This window comes from Tetrao urogallus (genome assembly GCF_951394365.1).
Source record: "Tetrao urogallus genome assembly, contig: scaffold_265, whole genome shotgun sequence".
NCBI lineage: Eukaryota > Metazoa > Chordata > Aves > Galliformes > Phasianidae > Tetrao > Tetrao urogallus.
The window spans coordinates 4,801-12,301 of record NW_027638918.1 but is presented as its reverse complement, the minus strand read 5'-3'; the positions used below and the strand labels follow the sequence as shown (position 1 = coordinate 12,301).

Genomic DNA, 7,501 nt, shown 5'->3' with positions numbered 1-7,501 from the left:
TCCCCAATGGTCTCCACCATCCCTTCTGGTCTCCATCATCCCAATGGTCTCCACCATCCCCAATGGTCTCCACCATCCCTTCCGGTCTCCACCATCCCTTCTGGTCTCCACCATCCCCAATGGTCTCCACCATCCCAAAGGTCACCAGCATCCCCTTATGACCTCCGTCATCCCATTGGTCTCCATTGTCCCTGCTGTCCCCATCATCCTCTATAGCCCTCATTATCCATCCTGGCCCCCATCATCCCAATGCCCTCCACCCTCTGTCACAATCCCCATTGTCCCCATTATCCCCATTGTCCCCATTGTCCCCACTGTCCCCACTGTCCCCACTGTCCCCATTATCCCCATTATCCCTACTGTCCCCAAGGTCTCTCTGCTCCCCATTGTCCCATGGGTTCCCAGGGCCCCACTGACCCCATTGTCCCCAGGGTCCCCATTACCCCACTGTCCCCATTATCCCCATTGTCCCCAAGGTCCCCATTATCCCCACTGTCCCCACATTCCCCACTGTCCCTGTGGTTCCCATGACCCCACTGTCCCCATTGTCCCCACTGTCCCCAAGGTCTCCCTGCTCCCCATTGTCCCACTGGTCCCCAAGGTCCCTACTGACCCCATTGTCCCGCTGATCCCCATAGTCCCTACTGACCCCCATTGTCCCCAAGGTCCCCATTACCCCACTGTCCCCATTATCCCCACTGTCCCCATAGTCCCCACTGTCCCCAAGGTCTCCCTGCTGCCCATTGTTCCATGGGTCCCAAGGTCCCCATTGTCCCCAGGGTCCCCATTGTCCCCACTGTCCCCATAGTCCCCACTGTCCCCAAGGTCTCCCTGCTGCCCATTGTCCCATGGGTCCCAAGGTCCCCATTGTCCCCACTGTCCCCATTGTCCCCACTGTCCCCATTGTCCCCACTGTCCCCATACTCCCTACTGTCCCCAAGGTCTCTCTGCTCCCTATTGTCCGGCTGGTTCCCATTGTCCCCACTGTCCCCATTACCCCACTGTCCCCATTGTCCCCATTGTCCCCAGGGTCCCCATAATCCCCACTGTCCCCATACTCCCCACTGTCCCCAAGGTCTCCCTGCTCCCCATTGTCCCATGGTCCCCAGGTCCCCACCGACCCCATTATCCATACTGTCCCCATTACCCCACTGTCCCCATTATCCCCATTGTCCCCAGGGTCCCCATTATCCCCACTGTCCCCATTGTCCCCAGGGTCCCCATTGTCCCCACTGTCCGCATACTCCCCACTGTCCCCAAGGTCTCCTGCTCCCCATTGTCCCCTGTGCTCCCCATTGTCCATATGGTTCCCACCATCCCACCGCTCCCCAATGTTCCCAATGTCCCCGTTGTCCCCACTGTCCCCAAGGTCTCCTGCTCCCCATTGTCCCATGGGTCCCCATTGTCCCCACTGTCCCCATTACCCCATTGTCCCCATTGTCCCCATTGTCCCCACTGTCCCCATACTCCCCACTGTCCCCAAGGTCTCCTGCTCCCCATTGTCCCTGTGCTCTCCATTGTCCATATGGTCCCCGCCATCCCACTGCTCCCCAGTGTCCCCAGTGTCCCCATTGTCCCTTCTGTCCCCATACTCCCTACTGTCCCCAGGGTCTCCCTGCTCCCCATTGTCCCGCTGATCCCCATGGTCCTCATTGAACCCATTGTCCCATTATCCCCACTGTCCCCGTTGTCCCGACTGTCCCCATTATCCCCACTGTCCCCATTATCCCCATTGTGCCCACTGTCCCCATTGTCCCCACTGTCCCCATTAACCCACTGTCCCCATTGTCCCCATTGTCCCCATTACTCCACTGTCCCCATTGTCCCCAGGGTCCCCATTATCCCCACTGTCCCCATACTCCCTACTGCCCCAAGGTCTCCTGCTCCCCATTGTCCCTGTGCTCCCCATTGTCCATATGGTCCCCGCCATCCCACTGCTCCCCAGTGTCCCCAGTGTCCCCGTTGTCCCTTCTGTTCCCATACTCCCTACTGTCCCCAAGTTCTCCTGCTCCCCATTGTCCCACTGGTCCCCAAGGTCCCCACTGACCCCATTGTCCCTGTGGTCCCCATTACCCCACTGTCCCCATTGTCCCCAGGGTCCCCATTATCCCCACTGTCCCAAGGTCTCTGTGCTCCCCATTGTCCCATGTTGGTCCCCAGGGCCCCACTGTCCCCACTGTCCCCACTGTCCCCATTACCCCACTGTCCCCACTGTCCCCATTGTCCCCAGGGTCCCCATTATCCCCACTGTCCCCATACTCCCCACTGTCCCCAAGGTCTCCCTGCTCCCCATTGTCCCATTGGTTCCCAGGGCCCCACTGTCCCCATTGTCCCCAGGGTCCCCATTGTGCCCACTGTCCCCATACTCCCCACTGTCCCTAAGGTCTCCTGCTCCCCATTGTCCCTGTGCTCCCCATTGTCCATATGGTCCCCGCCATCCCACAGCTCCCCAGTGTCCCCAGTGTCCCCATTGTCCCCGTTGTCCCCCGCACCCCCCGTCTCACCGCAGGGCACTCAGACTCCGCGCCCCCACGTCCTGGCAGCCGCGCTGGATGCCGGCGATGAGGTAGGGCACCGAAGTTCTGCACGGATCCCTTGTCCTGCAGCGACCCGGGACGCCCTGCGCCATTTGTCCCTTGTCCCCATCGCTGTGGGGACACGGAGGCGGGGGTGGGGGGTGGGGAGGGTTGGGGTCGGTGCCTGCTCCTCGTTGTCCCCATTGTCCCCATTGCCTCCAATGGTTCCCAGCGATGCCCCCCCGTCCTCGTTGCCCCCCAACATCCCCAATGTCCCCATTACTTCCCAGTGTCCCCTCCCGACACCCACTGTCCCCCAATGTCCCCATTGTCCCCCTGTCCCCATTATCCCCCAGTCCCCATCATCCCCCTGTTCCCATTGTCCCCCAGTCCTCACTGTCCCCATTGTCCCCCTGTCCCCATTGTCCCCCGGTCCTCACTGTCTCCATTGACCCCCAATGTCCCCTTTATCCCCAATGTCCCCTTTATCCCCCAATGTCCCCATTGTCCCCCTGTCCCCATTGTCCCCAGTCCTCACTGTCTCCATTGACCCCCAATGTCCCCTTTATCCCCAATGTCCCCATTGTCCCACTGTCCCCATTATCCCCCCGTCCCCATTGTCCCCCTGTCCCCATTGTCCCCCAGTCCTCACTGTCTCCATTGACCCCCAATGTCCCCATTATCCCCCAATGTCCCCATTGTCCCCCTGTCCCCATTGTCCCTCAGTCCTCACTGTCCCCATTGTCCCCCCGCCCCCATTATCCCCAGTCCTCACTGTCTCCATTGACCCCCAATGTCCCCTTTATCCCCCACTGCCCCCATTATCCCCCATCCCCATCGTCCCTCTGTTCCCCATTATTCCTCTGTCCCCATTATTCCCCCCGTCCCCATTATCCCCCATCCCCATTGTCCCCTGTCCCCATTGTCCCCCCTGTCCCCACTGAACCCCATTGTCCCCCTTACCCCCAACATTCCCAATGTCCCCATTGACCCCCAATGTCCCCTTTATCCCCCACTGCCCCCATTGTCCCCCCTGTCCCCACTGTCCCCCAGTCCCCACTGACCCCCACAGCCCCAATTGTCCCTCTGCCCCCATTGTCCCCCTGGTCCCCACTGTCCCCACTGACCCCCCCCATCCCCATTATCCCCTTGTTCCCCGTTGTCTCCCCACTGTCCCCATTTCCCCCCCCCGTCCCCATTACTCCTAAAGTCCCCATTGTCCCCCCGTCCCCCATTCCCCCCAACATTCCCAACGTCCCCACTGACCCCCACTGTCCCCATTGACCCCCACCACCCCCATTATCCCCCCGTCCCCATTGTCACCACTGTCCCCATTGTCTACCGTGGCCCCAATGTCCCCATTGACCCCAATGTCCCCACTGACGCCCACTGCCCCCATTATCCCCCGTCCCCATTGACGCCCACTGTCCCCATTGCCCCCCCCTTGTCCCCCCTGTCCCCATTGACCCCCACTGCCCCCATTGTCCTCCTGTCCCCCCTGACCCCAACTGCCCCCATTGACCCCCCCGTCCCCATTGTCACCACTTGTCCCCACTGTCCCCCAGTCCCCACTGACCCCCACCGCCCCCATTATCCCCCTGTCCCCATTGACACCACTGTCCCCATTGTCTGCCGTGGCCCCAATGTCCCCAATGTCCCCACGGACCCCCACCACCCCCATTATCCCCCGTCCCATTGACCCCCACTGTCCCCATTGCCCCCCCCTTGTCCCCCCTGTCCCCCATTGACCCCCACTGCCCCCATTGTCCCCCCTGTCCCCACTGTCCCCCAGTCCCCACGGACCCCCACCACCCCCATTATCCCCCGTCCCCATTGACGCCCACTGTCCCCATTGCCCCCCCTTGTCCCCCCTGTCCCCATTGACCCCCACTGCCCCCATTATCCTCCGTCCCCCCCTGACCCCAACTGCCCCCATTGACCCCCACTGCCCCCCTTGTCCCCCCTGTCCCCACTGACCCCCACTGCCCCCATTACCCCCCGTCCCCCATTATCCCCCACTGTCCCCATTGACGCCCACTGTCCCCAATGCCCCCCCCATTGTCCCCCCTGTCCCCACTGTCCCCCAGTCCCCATTGACCCCCACCACCCCCATTATCCCCCTGTCCCCATTGTCACCACTGTCCCCATTGTCTGCCGTGGCCCCAGTGTCTCCATTGACCCCAATGTCCCCACTGACCCCCACTGCCCCCATTATCCCCCGTCCCCATTGACGCCCACTGTCCCCATTGCCCCCCCCTTGTCCCCCCTGTCCCCATTGACCCCCACTGCCCCCATTGTCCCCTGTCCCCCCTGACCCCAACTGTCCCCATTGACCCCCACTGCCCCCATTGTCCCCCCTGTCCCCACTGTCCCCCAGTCCCCACTGACCCCCACCACCCCCATTATCCCCCTGTCCCCATTGATACCACTGTCCCCACTGTCTACCGTGGCCCCAATGTCCCCATTGACCCCAATGTCCCCATTGACCCCACTGTCCCCACTGACCCCCCCCCGTCCCCATTATCCCCTTGTTCCCCGTTGTCCCCCCACCGTCCCCATTTCCCCCCCCCGTCCCCATTACTCCTAAAGTCCCCATTGTCCCCCCGTCCCCCATTCCCCCCAACATTCCCAACGTCCCCACTGACCCCCACTGTCCCCATTGACCCCCACCACCCCCATTATCCCCCTGTCCCCATTGTCACCACTGTCCCCATTGTCTGCCGTGGCCCCAATGTCCCCATTGACCCCAATGTCCCCACTGACGCCCACTGCCCCCATTATCCCCCGTCCCCATTGACGCCCACTGTCCCCATTGCCCCCCCCTTGTCCCCCCTGTCCCCATTGACCCCCACTGCCCCCATTGTCCTCCCTGTCCCCCCTGACCCCAACTGCCCCCATTGACCCCCCCTGTCCCCATTGTCACCACTGTCCCCACTGTCCCCCAGTCCCCACTGACCCCCACCGCCCCCATTATCCCCCTGTCCCCATTGACACCACTGTCCCCATTGTCTGCCGTGGCCCCAATGTCCCCAATGTCCCCACGGACCCCCACCACCCCCATTATCCCCCGTCCCCATTGATGCCCACTGTCCCCAATGCCCCCCCCATTGTCCCCCCTGTCCCCACTGTCCCCCAGTCCCCACTGACCCCCACCACCCCCATTATCCCCCTGTCCCCATTGTCACCACTGTCCCCATTGTCTGCCGTGGCCCCAGTGTCTCCATTGACCCCAATGTCCCCATTGACCCCCACTGCCCCCATTATCCCCCGTCCCCTTTGACCCCCACTGCCCCCATTGTCCCCCCCGTCCCCATTGACCCTCACTGCCCCCATTGTCCCCCCTGTCCCCACTGTCCCCCAGTCCCCACTGTCCCCCAGTCCCCACTGACCCCCACCACCCCCATTATCCCCCTGTCCCCATTGACACCACTGTCCCCATTGTCTGCCGTGGCCCCAATGTCCCCATTGACCCCAATGTCCCCACGGACCCCCACCACCCCCATTATCCCCCGTCCCCATTGACGCCCACTGTCCCCATTGCCCCCCCCATTGTCCCCCCTGTCCCCACTGTCCCCCAGTCCCCACTGACTCCCACCGCCCCCATTATCCCCCTGTCCCCATTGTCACCACTGTCCCCACTGTCTACCGTGGCCCCAATGTCCCCATTGACCCCAATGTCCCCATTGACCCCCACTGCCCCCATTATACCCCGTCCCCTTTGACCCCCCCGTCCCCCATTATCCCCCCCCGTCCCCATTGACCCTCACTGCCCCCATTGTCCCCCCTGTCCCCACTGTCCCCCAGTCCCCACTGACCCCCACCACCCCCATTATCCCCCTGTCCCCATTGTCACCACTGTCCCCATTGTCTACCGTGGCCCCAATGTCCCCATTGACCCCAATGTCCCCACGGACCCCCACCACCCCCATTATCCCCCGTCCCCATTGACGCCCACTGTCCCCATTGCCCCCCCCTTGTCCCCCCTGTCCCCATTGACCCCCACTGCCCCCATTGTCCCCCGTCCCCCCTGACCCCAACTGTCCCCATTGACCCCCACTGCCCCCATTGTCCCCCGTCCCCCCTGACCCCAACTGTCCCCATTGCCCCCCCCTTGTCCCCCCTGTCCCCTTTGACCCCCACTGCCCCCATTGTCCCCCCTGTCCCCACTGTCCCCCAGTCCCCACTGACCCCCACCACCCCCATTATCCCCCTGTCCCCATTGTCACCACTGTCCCCATTGTCTGCCGTGGCCCCAATGTCCCCATTGACCCCAATGTCCCCATTGACCCCACTGTCCCCACTGAGCCCCCCGTCCCCATTATCCCCTTGTTCCCCGTTGTCCCCCCCCGTCCCCATTACTCCCAAAGTCCCCATTGCCCCCCCGCCCCCCCTTCCCCCCAACATCCCCAACGTCCCCATCGCCCCCATCGCCACCGCTGTCCCCGTCCCCTCCGTCACCCCGCCGCTCCCGTTGCCCCCATTCTCCCCAATCGCCCCGTCCCCCCCCCGCCCCCCCCACCCCCCACCTGTAGCCGTGCTGCCGGCCGCCCCCCCCCGGCTGAGCGCCCTCCAGCGGCCGCTCGACGCGGAGCTTCTTCAGCTCGGCGCCCTCAGGGAAGAAGAAATCGCCGGGAGCCTCGGTGGTGCCGGAAAGCAGGGAGCCCAGCATCACTGCGCGACAGGGGACCCATGGGGAACGGGACGGCGACCCCAAATTGGGACCCCGTTGGGACCACGACCCCAAATGGGGACCTCATTGGGACCACCACCCCAAACGGGGACGCCACTGGCACCACGACTCCAAATGGGGTCACCATTGGCACCACGACCCCTAATTGGGACCCCAACAGAACCACAACCCCAAATTGGGACCCCATTGGGACCACGACCCCAAATAGGGACCCCAACGGGACCATGACCCCAAATGGGGACCCCAACGGGACCACAACCCCAAATTGGGACCCCATTGGGACCACCACCCCAAA

The 7,501-nt window shown here is 63.4% G+C and overlaps 1 pseudogene across 1 annotated transcript; it reads right to left on the bottom strand.

The window, feature by feature from the left end:
• Positions 1–2,500: 2,500 nt before the first annotated feature.
• On the bottom strand, positions 2,501–7,185 carry LOC306957646 (inosine-5'-monophosphate dehydrogenase 1 pseudogene; annotated as a pseudogene). The gene is made up of 2 exons: positions 7,043–7,185; positions 2,501–2,648 (listed from the first exon to the last, which is right to left on the bottom strand). The product of its transcript is annotated as an inosine-5'-monophosphate dehydrogenase 1 pseudogene (transcript).
• Between the last annotated feature and the right edge of the window lie 316 nt (positions 7,186–7,501).